Source organism: Canis aureus, chromosome 6, assembly GCF_053574225.1.
Source record: "Canis aureus isolate CA01 chromosome 6, VMU_Caureus_v.1.0, whole genome shotgun sequence".
In the NCBI taxonomy this organism is placed as follows: Eukaryota; Metazoa; Chordata; class Mammalia; order Carnivora; family Canidae; genus Canis; species Canis aureus.
In genome coordinates, this window is record NC_135616.1 from 11119444 (window position 1) to 11137800 (window position 18357).

Below are 18357 nucleotides of genomic sequence, written 5' to 3' on the forward strand. Positions count from 1 at the left end.
GCGGGGGGAGCCGCCAGTGTGCTTGGGGGGTGCAGTTTTGAACGAGTGCACGGGAAGGGGTATAAAGCGGGCGACTCAGAATAGACAAGAGTGTGTAACGGTCCGTTCGTGTAATGGTTGGGCTGAGTTTCCGTCTTTTTATACCTCCTCTTTCAACGTAAAGCTTCTCTTCCCCCCCCTTTCCCGTTGGAAAATGGGTGAGCCCGTCCCGTCGGTCGGCCTCCCCGCACATTCCAGGGCACGGCCAGGGGCGGGGCCCGCTAGCCCAAGTCCTTGTAGGGACATCGCGGAGAGGGCTGCGCGGCCCACGTGACCCGCCCCCACGCCGCTCCCGGGTGCGGGCCCGGGCAGCCGGCGGAGGTGCGCCTGCGCGCGGGGCTCCCCACCCCTCCCCCCTCCCCTCGCCCCCCGCCCCCCGCCCCCGCCCATCCCGAGTCTGCGTCTCTCCCAGGGAGGCCTTGGGGCCCGAGGTGTTATCTGTGCGTCCTGTACGGTCGGCTTGAAGAGTCCCAGCCCTTCCACCCTGCAGCGCAACTTCGGAAGTCTTCGGGGCCCTCAGCCAAGCGGCCGCTATCTTTTTGGCCCAGACGGACTTCATGAGGTCACGAATGATGGAAGACTTCCTCCCTCTTCAGAAACGTCTGTGGGAATTTTTCCCACCAGAGAGAGCTCCGATTAACAAGGAGAGACTGGATTTGACCAGGAGGGAAGACAGGCGGCCAGCGAGACCTGGCCCCGACCTCTCAGTGTGATGCAGACTTGGTGAAAATAGGAGTGAAAAAGTCGTGCCTGTTTTTCTCTCAGCTCTCTTTTCCTTGGACAGATTTTTTTTTTTAATTTTATTTATTTATTCCTGAGAGACACAGAGAGAGAGAGAGAGAGAGAGAGAGAGGCAGAGACACAGGCAGAGGGAGAAGCAGGATGTGGGACTCGATCCTGGGTCTCCAGGGTCATGCCCTTGGCCGAAGGCAGGAGCCTAACTGCTGAGCCACCCAGGCGTCCCTCCTTGGGCAGCTCCTAACCAGGAATCTTGTTAAAGGAAAGACCTCCCCAGTTCTGTCCAACGCCTGGTGAGAGAGACTGTGGTGCTGGTCACCTCAGCTCCTTTGATCTCCACTATGACAGGAGTGAGTTGGATCTGATAAACGCCCAGGCCGTCCCAGCACTGACCAGGTTCAGTGCCTAGTTTGGCTCGTGGCCAGAAGTTCTCTGACCTTGGGGGTGGCCCTGTGTTCCTTGCCTCTCACTTGAGTTACTCTGCCGAAAAAGAAGGTAAAACCTCTAGAATAACATATTCTGAATATTAATAAAGCAGAGTTTGAGGACCTCAGGAACATTTTATCTGTTAACCAATAGCATATCCCAACGGTAAACATTGAAGTAAAAACCACTGAAAAATAAGTAACTGCCCTAATTGCATAGAGTGAGTGACAGGAAGATGTTTAGTTTCCTAAAGTTTTGATAATAATCACTTGGGGGTACTGGTTAAAAACACAAAATACTGGTTCCTTATCTCCAACCTAATGGTTCAGAATCTTCTAGGGCACGTGAAGCCCTCTGTTTAGCTGGGGTCCTGAGTAACTCTGACCACATGGGGACACAGAACTAGACAGCTTAGGGCTTAAGACGCAGGGATAGGGCCAGCTCTGGCTGGCTTAGTGGTGGGGGGACCGCAGTTTGGTTTTGAAGTTTGGCTTGGGCAGCAGCGTGAGCACCCTGCAGTGCACTCATACCTCCACAGAGGGGTGGCCTGCCACCACGGAGCGAGGAGCGACCGCTGGAGCCTTCTAGCGACTGTCCTTTTCTTTAAATGGGTAGTTTAGTCTTCTCAGCTCAAAAGGAAGCAGTAGCGTTCTCTTCAATAGTGTCAGATGATTGCCTTGTCTTCTTTCCTTCCACTCAGTCAACAGGTGTTACACAGAAACTGCATTTCTCAGCACTGTGGTGGGATTGGTGGTTTATGCTTTTTTGAACTAGGACATAGTTGCTACCTCTGGGATGGAGGGAGATGGAGTAGAAAGGGTTGCAAAGTCACAGGGAGTGTTAGGGAACAGTTATAAAACAGATCATTACAGTGACAATTAGGTAAGGCCTTTAGGAGGAACACGGAGAAGGAAATAAGCCCATCTGGGGAATTTGTGGAAGATGGCCCCTAGAGAACTATGGAAGAGCTGATTCTAAAAGTCAGTGGGGAAGGGCACCTCTGCAGAGCATGTGACTCTTGATCTGGGATTATGAGTTCAAGCCCCACATTGGGCATAGAGCTTACTTTAAAAAATAAAATTAGGAAAAAATATAAAATAAAATAAAATAAAATAAAATAAAATAAAATAAAATAAAATAAAATATAAAATAAAATAAAATAAAATAAAATAAAATAAAATAAAATAAAATAAATAAAATTAGGGCAGCCCTGGTGGCTCAGCGGTTTAGCGCCACCTTCAGCTCAGGGTGTGATCCTGGAGTCCCGGGATCCAGTTGAACTTCAGGCTTCCTGCAAGGAGCCTGTTTCTCCTGCCTGTGTCTCTCATGAATAACGAAATAAATATCTTAAAAAAATAAATTGAAAAAATTAAGAATTAAAAAAGTCAGTGGGAAAAGAGAGAAGAGATTCCAAGCAAATGGAGGAACATGCTTGATTGTCTGAGGGTGATCAGAGGAACTTGGTGATTGAAGATGAACAGGAATTGTGTGGTCAGTGTGCATTCATTTATTCATTCCATAAGTGACTCTGGGTATACAAAACTTAGCAAGCCAGTGTGGAAAATAAAAATCTTGATGAAATGTTTTTCAAACTTCCATCTAATGTATTGATATCTAGTTTTAATGATTGGACCCACTGCCAAAGACCTACGACTCCATGGTGTCTCTATTCTTCTGAACCCCACAAGAGATCTTGGCTCTCAGGTAACAATCTCCTTTTTACCTTGTAACTAGAAGTTTAGAGACTTGGGTTCTACTTCATATTCTTCCTTTAGCCTACTAAGTAACACTGAGAACTGGTCCCTCAGCTGATCTGAGCCCCAATTTTCTGATTTGTAAAATGGGCATAACATCTGTCCTGCCTACTTTATAGAGTTTTCTGATTAAATGGGATAGTTTATGTGAAATGTCTTAAGTACAGAACAGTGGCTTTGAAACTTGATTGAAACTCGCTGTAAGGGGTGCCTGGGTGGCTCAGTCAGTTAAACGTCTGCCTTCGACTCGGGTCATGATCTCAGTGTCCTGAGATCGGACCCAACGTTGGGCTCCCTGCTTGGTGGAGAGCCTACCTCTCTTTTGCTCTGCCCCTTCCGTCCACTCATGTTCTCTTTCATAAATGAATAAATAAATAAATAAATAAATAAATAAATTCTTTAAAAAACCCTGTAAGAAATTCATATCACTAAGCAATACTTGAGTATCTGTGATGTTTTCTGAGATTTCTATTCTATTTCAATTTTATGTCATTTAACTTTTAAAAATGTTCTTTAAGACCCACTACATGTGAGTTTATGATCCACTAATGCAGAGGTCTCAACCAGGGGTAACTTTTTCCTCTGAGGGAATATTTGGCAATGCTTGGAGACATTTTTGATTTTCACAACCAGGGAGATGCCAATGGCATCTTGTGCATAGAGTCCAGGAATAGTGCTAAACATTCCACAATGTACAGGATAGCACCCTACGAACAGAGCATTATTCGGCCCACAATGTCAGTAGTGCTGAGGTTGAGAAAACTGAATATATAGTATTTGATTCTTGTGCGGTACTAGATTTATTAAAAGGATACTATTGCTCTTGCCTGAAAGTGAGGTGTTTTTGTGAGACCAGAAGAATCTAAAAGGAGAAAGAAAAGGAGCTCACATTAGTACATACCTATTATATGCTAGGTATTTTTACCTAAGTATTTTTATCATTTAGTTTTTACAACAACTCTGTGAGGTAGGTATTATTACTTCCATTTCACAAATAGAAAACTAAGCTCAACTACTGTAATGACTTGCCCATGTTACCAAAAGGGTAATAAAAGAACCAGGATCATAACTCATGTCTCTGCTTGTCCAAGGGTAGGACAGAAGGGAGGACAGGGGCCAGTATTTCTTATTCACGTATCCCTAACTGCTAGGATAGTGCCTAATTGTCCATGAGTGCCAGTAAACATTTGGTAACTGGTTATTTGTTTAAATGCACATAGCTGATAAATGGCCTAACGCAAAGCCCACCTTTTTTTTTTTTTTTTTTAATAACAATTCTGTGCTCTCTGGTTCAAGAAGGGAAACTCCTTACCCAAACAACAGGAAGCATGGTTGAATTAATCTTTGGTATTTCCTGCCAAAGCAGGTAATTTCCTAGTAATCACTTGCAATTTTTATTGCATGTAAGAAACTTTTGAATGGTGAGAGACATGTCTTACATTTTGGTTTTGCTTACATAAATGGAATTCTAATCCTTTCTACACAAACTAGGATGTAACAAATTAGCATTAATCCAGGAAAACAGTAGGAGGAGCTCCATTCTTTTAAATGAAGTTAGGGCCTTTAAATTAATCTGCATAGAAATGAGTTTTAAAAGCTTTAAAACTACAAATAAGTGTATTAAAAGGGTATAGAAAGTTCTACATGAAAAATTCCTTTAAAAATTAATTATAGTCATTTTTAAATTCAGGAATGATGTACAAGATAAAAGAAACAATGTAGAATTAAGAAAATTGGGGAGGGGGTGGCACATCTGGGTGACTCAATCTAAATGACTGACTCTTGGTTTAGGCTCAGGTCATCATCTTGTGGTCCTGCGATCGAGCCATCCTGCTCAAGGATTCACTCTATCCCTCTCCCTTTGCTCCCTCCTCCCCTGCTTGCATGCACACTTCCTCTATCTCTCAAATAAATAAATCTTTTTTTTTTTTTTTAAAGAGTGTTTGGGGAAGTTATTACTTCTATACTAATAAGTTTGAAAAAAAAAGATAAATGCTTAGGAAAATTAAAATACTAAACAAGATTCAAGAAAAGAGAATATGAATAAACCATAGCAACAGAATAAATAAGAATTTTCTAGAAAATTACCTGATTTTGGTAATTAATTAAAGAAATACTGCTCCAATGATTTTTTTTTTTAAGATTTTATTTATTTATTCCTGAGAGACACACAGAGAGATTGAGAGGCAGAGACACAGTCAGAGGGAGAGGCAGGCTCCAGGATCTCTAGGATCACTCCCGGGCTGAAGGCGGCACTAAACTGCTGAGCCACTTGGGCTACCCCTGCTCCAATGATTAAAAGACAAATATTAGTTCCTAAACTGTTTGAAATGCATAGCCTCATGATACTAAAAATAATTTATTAATGAATGAATATAGTGACCAAATTACATTTGCTGAGTTAATCTTGTGAGGCAGATTTTTTTTTTTTTTTAATACTCCCAAATAAGACCAACACCTAAAGGAAAAATTATGGTTTAGGCTTATTTCAGCCAAATCTTTAGTTTTCTTATCTAGAAAAGGGCATAATAATGATAGCATCTACTTTAGTCATTCATTGTGTGCATTAGGTGAGATAGTCCTTGTAAATTTCTCAGAGAGACATCAACTTTAGTTGTGTTAAGCATCTGTCCCCGTATGTTGTCTTCTCCCTTTCCTTCTGTTAAATAGGGGAAGTCCCCTCCTTGCTCCTGTGGAAACCAGTTCCTCCATTTGCTAACAACTCATGTCACTCCAATGATTCTACCTTCTCCTGCGTCACCAAGTTTTCTCTTTCTTTTTATTGGATTATTTCCATCAACAGGTCTGCAGTAATGTAGCCTATATGTAGCAGAGTGTTGGCTCCCCAAAGACATCCACATCCGAATCCAAAGAACCTGTGAATATCTTTACAATACAAAGGGGAATTAAAGTTGCAGATGAAATTAAGATTACTAATGAGCTGACCTTAAAATAGGGAGAGTTTCCTGTGTTATCCCAGAGGGCCCCATATAATCACAGGTGGCCTTAAAAGTAGAAGAGCAAGGCAGAATAAGGCAGTCAGAGGGGGATGTGACTGGGGAATAATGGTCAGAATGATGCAATGTTGCTGGTTTTTAAGGTGGAGGAAGGGGCCGTGAGCCAAGGAATGTGAGTGACCTCATGGCTAGAAAAGCAAGAAAACAGATTCTCCCCTAGAGCCTTTGAAAGGAACATAGTCTTGCTGACACCTTCATTTTTAGCCCAGAGAGATCCGAGTTGCAATTTTAACTGATAGAAGTGTAAGATAACTAAATTATGTTGTTTTAAACCACTAGATTTGTGGTAATTTGTTACACCAGCAATAGAAAATTAATATATTACAAACAACAACAAAAAACCCTCTTCCTGGTGCACTTTCCTCCTCCAGTTATTATTTTTTTGTTGCCCTTTATAAAACTCCTTAAGAGTCACATGTACTCGCTGGCTCCAATTCTCTCTTAAGTCTTCTATCATAGGCCTTTTCCCCCAACCATTTCATTGACCGTGTGCTTGCTTATCAAGGTCACCACCGGTGTTGTCATCCATTTCATTAAAGCCAATTCTCAGTCTTCAAACAGATTTGACAGGGTGACCACTTCCTCATTTTTGAAACACTTTCTTCTCTCCCTTCTAGGATGCCTCACTCTCCTAGTTTTCCTGGTTCCTTATGGCACATTCCTTATGGCTACTTTTCAGATTCCTTTGCCAATTTCTCCTCATTTCCCCAATCCCTCAGAGTTGTTCAGGATTCAGTGTTTGTCTCTCTTCTTTTTCTGTTAACACTCCTTCCCTAGCTGATCTCATCCATTTTCATGGCTTAAAATAGTACTGAGACACTGATTATTCTCAAGTATGTATCTTAGCCAAGACCCATGCTCAGACTCCAGACTCATGATATAGTCACTTGACATCTCCTGAAGGAGGTTTGCTAGGCATCTAAACCTTCAGATTCCCAAACTGATCTTCTGACCTTACCTATCAAATCTGTTCTTCCTTACATCTTCTCCATCTAGGTTAATGGCATTCCATCCTTTAAGTTGCTCAGGCCAAAAGCCTTTGACTCATCTTTGCCACCTCTTTTTCTTTCCTGACCCTCATCCACCCTTTCAGTCAAACCACCTCCAAGGTCTAGAACAGTAGTTAGCCAAACCTATTGGTTAAGTCCTTCAAGACATATCAATCTGACCATGTCCACAGCTATCCTAGTGTAAAATATCAAGCCTTCTCACTGGTCTCCTTACTTTCAATGTTCCTTTAAATTCTAGTCTCCACAGCCACAGAGTAATCCTTCTAAAATAGAAATTAGATCATGTTATTGTTCTACTCAACACCATCCAATGGTGTCTCACCTCAGAATGAAAGCCAAATGCTTTACAGTGGCCTATAAAGCTCCCAAAAGATCAGACTTGAGGAACTTTTCACCAGTTGCTCAACCATCTTGATTAGGCTGTTTCTTGAAGAAGGTATTTTCCCTCTTCAATACCTTTGGATTGGCTGATCCTTTTGGTTTCAGTGATCTTTCTTCTAATGTTTTTATTGCTTTCTCCCCCACCTCTCTTGAGTCTTCACTCAAATATCACCATCTCGGTAATGCCTGCTCTGGTCATTTAAGATTTCCTTGTTCATCTTCCACCTCCAGCATTCTCCTCTCTTGCTTTATTTTTTCCACTGCATTTATTACCTCTGACATATGATATACTTCACTTACTTTTTTATTGCTTACTTTTCATCCCAAGTTCTATGAATACAAGGTTTGGGGATTGTTTTGTTTACTCTAGTATCCCAAAGACCCAGAACAGTAATTAACACATTATAGGCACTCAATAAATAAAAATACATATTGAATGAATGAAGAACTAGAAGGTGGCAAAAATATGAGGCCTAATGGGTAAGCAGTTTCTGAAGGTCAGTGGGATACCACTGATCTGTCTTACATACAGGATTAATGAGTATTAATGAGTAATAGTGTTTTTTAAAATCCCCTGATAATACTATAGAGGATTAATAGAAGGTGAGCCTGGGAGAAGAAGGAATCAGGATTTCTGACAGATGGTAATGCCAATCACTGAGATAAGGAATACAGAAGAGAAATAACTTGAAGAGTGGGTATGGTGATGGTAGGAAATGACCATTATAGTTATGGACATTTTGAGGTAGTAGGTTAGAAGACAGTGCTGAAGCTTTCACCAAGATGCAGCACAAAGAGACAAAAAGTAAAAATATGAAAGAGCTGTCAGGGATGCCCGGGTGGCTCAGCGGTTGAGCATCTGCCTTTGGCTCAGGGTGATCCCGGAGTCCTGGGATTGAGTCCCACGTGGGGCTTCCTGCATGGAGCCTACTTCTCCCTCTGCCTGTGTCTCTGCCTCTCTCTCTCTGTATCTCTCATGAATAAATAATAAAATCTTAAAAAAAAAAAGCTGTCAAAAGCCATGAAGGATATATTGAGGTTCTGTTGTATATTTAATAGGAAATCCAAAACAAGATAGAAATGACAATGATTGAAATGGTATTAAAAGAGATAATGAGGGGTGCCTGGGTGGCTCAGTTGGTTAGGCATCTGCCTTTGGCTCAGGCCATGATCCTGGGGTCCTAGGATGGAGCCTAACATGGGGCTGCCTGCTTGGTGGGAAGCCTGCTTCTGCTTGCTCACTTTTTTTTTTCTCTCTCTGTCAAATAAGTAAATAAAATCTTAAAAAAAAAACAAAAAACAGGGATCCCTGGGTGGCGCAGCGGTTTGGCGCCTGCCTTTGGCCCAGGGCGCGATCCTGGAGACCCGGGATCGAATCCCACGTCGGGCTCCCGGTGCATGGAGCCTGCTTCTCCCTCTGCCTATGTCTCTGCCTCTCTCTCTCTCTCTATGTGACTATCATAAATAAAAAACAAAAAACAAAAACAAAAACAAAAAAACAAAGAATTCTGTATGCTGGTTTTTCTAGTCTTTCAGGTCTAGTGATTTATCTCCTTATGTCTTCTAATTCTTAACGTGCAACATCAAGTAGAGGATCACAAAATTGATCTCATGATTGTGTAGCACATTCTGAATAGGTTTTCTGACAACTGATGCTCGCAGCCTTTGGGACATCTGCCAAAATTCTGGGATAACCTGAACTTCATACTTAACATCCTATTACACTGAAAAATATTAAATCACTTTGGACTGTTCTCTGCTTTTTCAAGAGGAACTTGAAGCTTAGAGAGGTTAATAAGACTTGCTTAGGGTCATACTGTGGGAAAGAGAAGGGTCAGGAATCTAACTCAGGTCAGAATGACTTCAAAGCCTGAACTTTCAGCCTCTATACTATATTGATTGGTGAAGCATGCTAATTATTGACAAAAATGATAGTATTAATAATTTGGAGTGTGAATATTTGCCCAAAATATTGACTAATTTTTTTTTGTTTTGTTTTTTTCCAGGAAAAGAGACTCTATGGTCTCTTGCAGACTTTCCAGAAAGGGTTAATTGCACTGAATCGGTGCCTCAGGGCCATATCTATTTTGCCAGCCACCTATATGACAGCTTTTGATTCTGAGTTCTTCTTTCTCCTGAAGGAACAATGGTACATGAAAGTAATTTCTATCAGCAGTTTCAATTTTGTATAACTTGTCCATATGTAACAACGAACACCTCCTTCTGCATTACACTGTGGAGGGCCAATTCAGGAAAGCATTAAAGCACTGGTCTGGCAGCACTACCCAATAATCCCTGAAAGACCAAAGAACCTGAAGTTAAAGGGACTTTTTTAAGATCAGTATTCTTCAGTGTCTTACTTTGTGCTACATAATTTATTACTTGCTTCAGTTCAGGAAGAAGAGCCATGATATGAATTACATACACTTCCCAAGGATGCCACCTTCTGTTTTTATTCCTATTACCTTTCACAGTCCTGGGCATGTCATATGTGCCCAATTAAACCTAAGTTAAAACTGTAAACCTTATTCAAGAACTTTGAGGCAAAGTTAGTAGAAAACAATAAAGGCAACTTAGGAAGTGGTTGAATGATGAAAATAGTCCTGTGTTGAAACGCAACCAGGTGTATGTTATCAGACTTCTGTGTGGCCTGCTAGGTCCAGAATGAAAATTTTCTCGGTACACAGGTAGTTGTGGTGGCTGGATAACAGTTACACGAAATTTATTTCATTTAAGTATACAAGAACAACTGTGTGTGTGTGTGTACTAACATTAGCTCCTTTGCCTAATGTAAAATCCTTTACATGACTTAAAACATTACAAATATCACAACAGAATAAAATTCCGGACCTCCAAAGCAGATAGTATTAGGTTTAAAAATAGAAAAATTGGCCAAGGAATGAAAAATATTAATAGAAATAGACTGAAGACCATAGGGTTTTCAGCGCATGACTTCCTAAGTGTAATAAACAATGGTGAAAGAACTATTTATAAAATGTAGTTGAAAAAGAATATTAAAACTGAGAAAAATAAACTTGGATTAAGTTCTCATAGTATAAACCACAATAAATTGCAGGTGAGTTCCAGTTAAGCATAAAGCATAATGAGTTGAATGAAATAGAATTGTATAAGTATCTTAACTGGAAAGAAGAGTATTTGTTTTAACAAATTGTTTAGGAGCACATGGTTGGCTCATTTGGTTAAGCGTTTGGCTCTTGATCTCAGCTCAGGTCTTGATGTCAGGGTTGTGAGATTGAGCCCCACAATGGGCTCCACACTAGGCATGGAGCCTTTCAAAAAAAAAAGTTTAAATTATCATCGGCATGCAATAAACCACACATACTTAAAAATGTGTAATATCATAAGTTTTGACAAGTGTATACTTGTGAAATCTTCACCACACTCAAGATATTAAACATATCCATCACCCCCATAGTTTCTCCATGGCCATTTTTAAAGCTTCATTCCCGACTCCTCCCACTTTTTACCTCCCCCATCTTCGGGCAATCACTCTCTGCTCTCTGTCATTATAGTTTCTGTAAATGTAAGTTTTTGACCAGTGAAAGTATTACTGATTATAAGATTGATGGTTCCATTTTTATAAAAGTCAAAATGTAGTGCAAACAAGGAAAGAATTGAAATGGAAACATTTTATGATAAATATGACAGATAAAAACTTAATATCCAGAATATTTAAAAATTTTAATTAAAAGAGTGTTTTATTTTGACTTGTTTGATAGCAAGGTACAGAGACACAGACCAGTTAGCTCAAGAAAGAGGATACCTATGTTAGGGATATACATGAACTGCATCTAAACTGGAGAGTTGCTGAAAACAGAGGTAGCTTCAGGTATTTGACTCTTTGGTTTTTCTCTCATGGGCCAAATGATTGTTCTCTGATTAGGTCTCTACTTCTTTAAGCACATCTAGTTAGTTTTCTCTCTACCAATTGTCTTTCTCTGCTAACCCTAGTTTCTAGTTCCTCATAATTTCAGGTTGTCATTGGCTCCTCTGACTCCAGTATACACAAGACAACTCTTCATTCAGCCTTTTTCACTTTTGCTCCTTCTATTCAGTGCATCAACACTCAACGGTTCCAAATTCAAATTCTCAACAGAGGAATGTAATCACAGTTTAGAAACTCCTAAGCTATTCTAATGTGGCTTGGCTCACCACAGGTTGCTGACCAGGATATATTATTCATCATTTACCTTTGGGTCTGAAATGACCCATCACTGTGGGTCAGAGAGCAGGAATCACATGGTGCAAAACGTCAGCATGTACTGTGAACAGGACAGGCATTGAATGTTTACCTGTCCAGTAAAGAGGGTAGTCCTTGAAAGCTACATGGAGGTGGATTCAAATCCCAGCTCCGTTATTTATTAGCTATGTGACTTTGGGTAACTTGCCTAACCTGTTTGAACCTTAGCTTTCTCATTTATAATGTGGGAATAATAACTGCCTTGTATAATTTTTTTAAAAAATAAAATACATGTAAAGCATGGTACAGTAGCACATGGTAGGTCTCAATGGTAGCTATTTTATGTTGTTTATTTTATATTAAAAGATTAATAATGATCTCAAGAAGGATTATCAATCTCCATGGCAAAGCTCAAAAGATAGTGCTCACAGAGAGAAATCAAATAGCTAACATTGAAAAAATGTCCAGTCTCACAAAGAATTTTTTTTTTAATTTTTATTTATTTATGATAGTCACACAGAGAGAGAGAGAGAGAGATAGAGACATAGGCAGAGGGAGAAGCAGGCTCCATGCACCGGGAGAGCCCTACGTGGGATTCGATCTCGGGTCTCCAGGATCGCGCCCTGGGCCAAAGGCAGGCGCCAAACCACTGCGCCACCCAGGGATCCCAAGAATTTTTTAAATGCACTTAAAAATAGCTATGAGATATATTTCACATCTGTTAACTTGATAATAAATAAAAATTCTGTATTGCAATATTGATGTGGCAATGAAGGAGTATATTCATATTTGGTAGATGGCATTGTAGATCAGCCTAATTATTCCAAATAGCAATCTCACAAAATATACCCTTTAGGGACGCCTGGGTGGCTTAGCGGTTGGGCGTCTGCCTTCAACTCAGGGTGTGATCTCGGGTCTGGGGATCAAGTCCCGCATTGAGCTCCTTGCTTCTCCCTCTGCCTCTCTCTCTCTGTGTCTTTCATGAATAAATAAATAAATAAAGTCTTTAAAAAAATACCCTTTGATTTATAGTCCCTTTCTGGGGAAATACTTTCCAAGGAGGTAATTGAAAAGGAAAACCTTTATTTGTGCAAAATATTTATAGCTCGCTCTTTAATTCAGAGGCATTCATCATTTTAGAATAGAAAGAGACCTAAGACGTTATTTTTTCTTTGGGCTGCACATTAGGGTCATTTAGGAGCTTTTGGAAACACTCATGTCTCATGCCCAGAGATTCTGAGGTAATTGTCCTGAAATATGGTCTGAGCTTGAGTACAGTTTAGAAACTCCTAAGCTATTCTAATGTGTAGCAAGGAAGGAGAACCACTTTTCCAGTCCCACCCTATTAGGGGAACTGTAAAAAAACAGAGCCAGAGAGGTTAAAGGGACCCTGAAAGGAACATATATAAATGTAATAAAAGAGCTGGGTTGAAAATAAAGATGTTCCTAATTCCTAACCCTGACTTCCAGGCTTTTTTTTTTTTTTTTTTAAGATTTTATTTATTTATTTGAGACAGTAAGCACAAGTGTGGGGGGCAGAGGGAGAGGAGAAAGCAGACTCACTGCTATGCAAACCCCCTCGCCTTGGAGCTTGATTCCAGGGCCTCGGGATCCTGATCTGAGCCAAAGGTCTTAATCGACAGAGCCACCCAGACACCCCTGATTTGAAAAATAACTGGAAACATCCATGTCTCAGTATTTAGAGACTGGGTAACCAAAGATTGTGCAATAGTACAGTGCATTCATTTATTATTATTGGATATCTATGTACAAGGTGAAACATAGTATGTATACACTGATGAAAACCAGGTGTGATAATGGTATGTCTATTGCTGTCTTCACCAAGGGATTCCCAGCTGAGACTGTTGAGTTCCTCCCTGGAAGGGGTATGGTTCTCCCTTCATGCTCTATCACCTGCCCAAGGTGGCCAAGTTCCATGAGTCCCCCATCTCTGTTATGAAGAATGGGGTTATTGATGTCCAGGACTGCTGAATTGAGGGATGTCCATGCTGAACAGTGATGAATCAGAAGTCATGTTTTAAAGTATATGAAATTTACATAACACAAAATTTACCATCTTAACCATTTTTAAGTTGCATAATTCAGTGGCATTAAGTTCATTCACACTGTTGTACCATCATCACCACCATCTGTCTCTAGAACTTTTCATCTTCCCCAACTGAAACTTTCTACCCATTAAACAATAGCTCCCCATTTTCCCTACCCCATTGCCCCAGCCTCTGGCAACTACCATTCTACTTTCTGTGAATTTATTTATTTTTTCTTTATTTATGATAGTCACACAGAGAGAGAGAGAGAGAGGCAGAGACACAGGCAGAGGGAGAAGCAGGCTCCATGCACCGGGAGCCCGACGTGGGATTCGATCCCGGGTCTCCAGGACCGCGCCCTGGGCCAAAGGCAGGTGCCAAACCACTGCGCCACCCAGGGATCCCTCTACTTTCTGTGAATTTAACCTAAGTACTTTATGTAAATAGAACTATACAACACATTTGTTTTGTTTTGTTTTGTTTTGGCAAGGGAGGTAGACGGAGAGAGAGAATCTCAAGCAGGCTTCATCCCCAGCATGAGCCCAATGCTGGGCTCCATCTTACCACCCTGAGATCATGAGCTGAAATCAAAAGCCAGACGCTTAACCGACTGAACTACCCAGGTACCCCCAAATGTGTCCTTTGTGCCAAAGGCTCATTTCCTTCTGGGTTGAGGGTCACACCATTCCACCTATTGGTCCTTGCTCTCCTGCTCTAGTGGCTACCCTGCCATTTGCCTCCTCTTTTCTAGGCTCAGTATTATCTAGTAGGTGGGATAGGAAAAGCTGGCTTTATAAGCTTGTACCTGAAATTGCTAAGTCTGAAGATTTGTTTTTGCGTCTTTGTTTTTTTGTTTCAGAGTGGCCTGGGGGAGAAAGGGAAAGGGACTTTCAGAGTATGAGAGAGAGAGAAGGAAACAAAGAATATAATCAAATTAATACTTGAATACATATGCCTGCCCCAAATGTAAAGCTGATATCTACATTATTAAAAGATTTGAAGAAGTTACAGAATTTTATCACAAGTGGATTGTTTTAGTTGTGAGCAAATACTGTATACTGGTTAAGTCCATGAACTCTGGATCTGGGTTATCTGAATTTGAATCCTCATTCTAACACTATCTCCCCCCCCACCCCGCCCACCCAGTTTTATTGAGATATAATTGACATACAGAATTTAGAAGTTTAAAATGTACAGCATACATACAGGGTTACCTGCGTGGCTCAGTCAGTTAAGAGAGAGACCAACTCTTGATCTCAACTCAGGTCTTAATCTCAGGGTTGTCAGTTCAAGCCTACTTGTGGGGTATGGAGCCTACTTTAAAAAAAAAAAAAAGAAAAGAGAAAAAAGGAAAAATGTACAGCATAATAACTTAAATTATGTATATTGTGAAATTACCACAATATCTAACATTTTAGTTGTATATACTTGAGCAAATTACTGAACTCTATAGCTCAGTTTTCTCATTAGTGAATGGATAATAATAATGGGTAATAATAATAGTACCTACCTTATAGAGTGTTGTGAGGAATAAAGAAGTTAATACATATAAAGTATTTATAATACTACTTGGAAAACAGTAAGTACTATGTAAGTGTTAGATATCAATACTTTTTGGTCAGCATTTCAAACCTTGTTATCTGTGAGACCAAATGTGGTTAACTATATAAGAACAAATATATTTTAAAAATTCAAGATAGCATTATTCACAACAGCTCCAAACTGGACAAAGTCCATTAATTGATGAATGGATTAGCAAAACATGGTATCTTTCAGTGAAATATTTCTTAGCAATAAAAAGAAACAAGCTGTTGAATCATACAACAATATAGATGAATCTCAAAAACAGCTTGCTAAGTAAAAAATCCCAGACATACGGGACTACATAATATATGATTCCATTTGTTTCTAGGAAAGCCTAAACTGTAGAGAAAAAAGGCCAGGACAGTGGTTGCCTAGACTGTGGGTGTAACCAGCGATTAACTATAAACTGGCATAAGGGAAGTTTTTCTGGTGATGGAAGTGTTTTAAAACTGGATTTTGGTGATGGTTGCCCAATTCTGTAAATTTACTAAAACTCACTGAACTTTACTCTTAAAACGGATGAATTTTGTTATTTGTAAATTCTACTACTATAAAATTATCAAAAAGAAAAATAAAATGAAACTGGAGATTCACATCTGTTGCTCTTTAGCCCAGTTCTCACTTTAAAAAAAGAAGAAAAAAGTTATTGTTTTTGTAAAAATAATGTATGTTGATTGTTGGGAGATAGTTTTCCATGGATCTGTCATGTTTCTGTGTACCTTGCAAGCAAGGCCTAGCTTCCATTTGTTCCAGACTGTCTTTTCAGGGATGTTTGTGCAGTGAACAACCTTTAAAGGTAGAAAGAAGGTCTCCTTCCAGGGAAAAAGACAGGCAAGCTTACTATCCAATATAATAAAGAAAATGTCTACCTCTGGAGTAAAGGGCCAACATGCTTAATGCTCATTATATAGTATTTAGGTCCATAAGCTAAAGTTCCTGTGTTTGTGCAGGTTTCACTGCCTTTTCATTTTTCCCTATGGGAATCGGGGGTTAGTAAACCAGTAAAGAATTTGCTCATGCTCTGGCCTTTGCCATTGCTGAGAGTAATAAAGTCCTTGGACTCTGACCCAGGAGTCTCATGCCTTGTCAGCATCCATGTTACCTTGTTAGCTTGAGAGTAGGGTAAAATCTCATTATTTTCTATGTGTGTGGCAAAATAAACATAATGTGAAATTTACCATATTAATCATTTTTAAGCATATAGTTCAGTGGCATTAAGTATGTTAACCTTAAAAATAAAACTGCTAGTTATTTTACAAGCAAAAATAAGTTTATTCAGGAATAGCAGAGGATTATAATTAGGGACTAGCAAGCTATGGCAAAATCATAGCCAAGTCCAGAGAACAAAGGAGAAGAATGCTTTTTTTTTTTTTAATAGAGGGAAAGATTAGCCTGCTTCTCTAATCTTTTTTTAAAAGATTTTATCTATAATCCTTTTAAAAAAGATTTTATTTATAATCTTTTTAAAAAAGATTTTATTTATAATCTTTTTAAAAAAAGATTTTATTTATTTATTCATGAGAGACAGAGAGAGAGAGAGAGAGAGAGACAGAGACAAAAGCAGGCTCCATGCAGGGAGCCTGACGTGGGACTCTATCCCGAGACTCCAGGATCACGCCCTGGGCTGAAGGTGGCGCTAAACCGCTGAGCCACCTGGGCTGCCCTATTATCTTTTTTTAAAAGATTTTATTTATTCATGAGAGACACACAGAGAGAGAAAGAGAGAGAGAGGCAGAGACACAGGCAGAGGGAGAAACAGGCTCCATGCAGGGAGCCCAATGTGGGACTCGATCCTGGGTTTCCAGGATCACACCCCGGGCCTAAGGCAGGTGCCAAACCATTGAGCCACCCAGAGATCCATATGTTCACAGTTCTTGACACTAATTATAAAAAAGGAAAGAAAAAAACAAATAAGAAAGAAAAGAAAAAGAAAAAAGCTCACTAATTGAGTTACTATTGACATTGACTGAGTATCACTCTAGACATCTATTTATGAGTAAACAGAAAAATAGGTAGATAGAAATAATATTAGAAAATGGGCTTTGGTGGGTGTCTGGGTAGCTCAGTCAGTTATTTGTGACTTCGGCTTGGGTCATGATCTCATGGGTTGTGAGATAGAGTCCGCATGAGGCTCTGTGCTCAGCAGGAAGTCTGCTTGGAATTCTCTCCCTCTGCCCATCCACCCATTCTCTCTCCCTCTCTCTCTCTCCCCTCTCTCTCTCTCTCTCTCAAATAAATAAATCTTAGGGAAAAAAAGAAAAAGAAAAGAAAATGGCCTTTGGGGTCTTGCTTTCTAATACTCAACTAGAGCTCCCTTGACTGAACTATGGGCATGGGGAGGCTTCTGGGCTTAGAGACTTGGCCCACTCCTAGAATTCACCCACCAGTTCCTGAGCAGTTCCCCTGCCCTCAGCCAATCAGTGAATAGTTGGCCACCATGACTCTTCATTTTTATTTGTTTCCACCTCTAAGTAGTCCTTTAGTCCTGAGGATTTTTTTCAATACCACATTTCCCACTTTTATTTATTCAGCAGTTATTTATTCACTGCCTATCTTGTGCCAAGAATTCTGCTAGGTACTGAGAGTGCTTAGACAAAAGATTCGTCTTCTGCCCTCAATAGTTCACAGTACAGGAGACAGAAAAGAAAACACATACATTAAATATAGTTTGATAGACTTCCTACCCCAGTGGAATTAGAAAAATCTTCCAGAAGAGATGACCTTAGGAGAGGAAGCCTTCAAGAACTGAGAGTTAAGGAAGTGAGGAAATATGCATGTGCTCAACAGGGATGAGGGAGAGCAGAGGGGAGGAACAGTACTTGTGAAGGAACTGAGGCATTAGATGCCTGGAGTTTGTGGAAGTACAAGGAATTACATGTGATTGGAATTCCACAAGGTGGGAAGGGAAGTGGCAAGGAGTAGAGCTGGAGAATTATGTGGGGTAACATGACAGATATCATCTTATGCCATGGTGCCGTAATTATTTTTACATAAGTACCCAACTTTGTCTACCCAACTACATGGTGGCTACTACGTCCCAAAGGGACATGAATTAGTCACCCCTGGATCCTGGGGCATGGCATAGTGCCTGACACAGTAGGGTTCCAATACATGCTCTTTTCTCACATTTTTAAAAAAGATTCTATTGTTTATTCATGC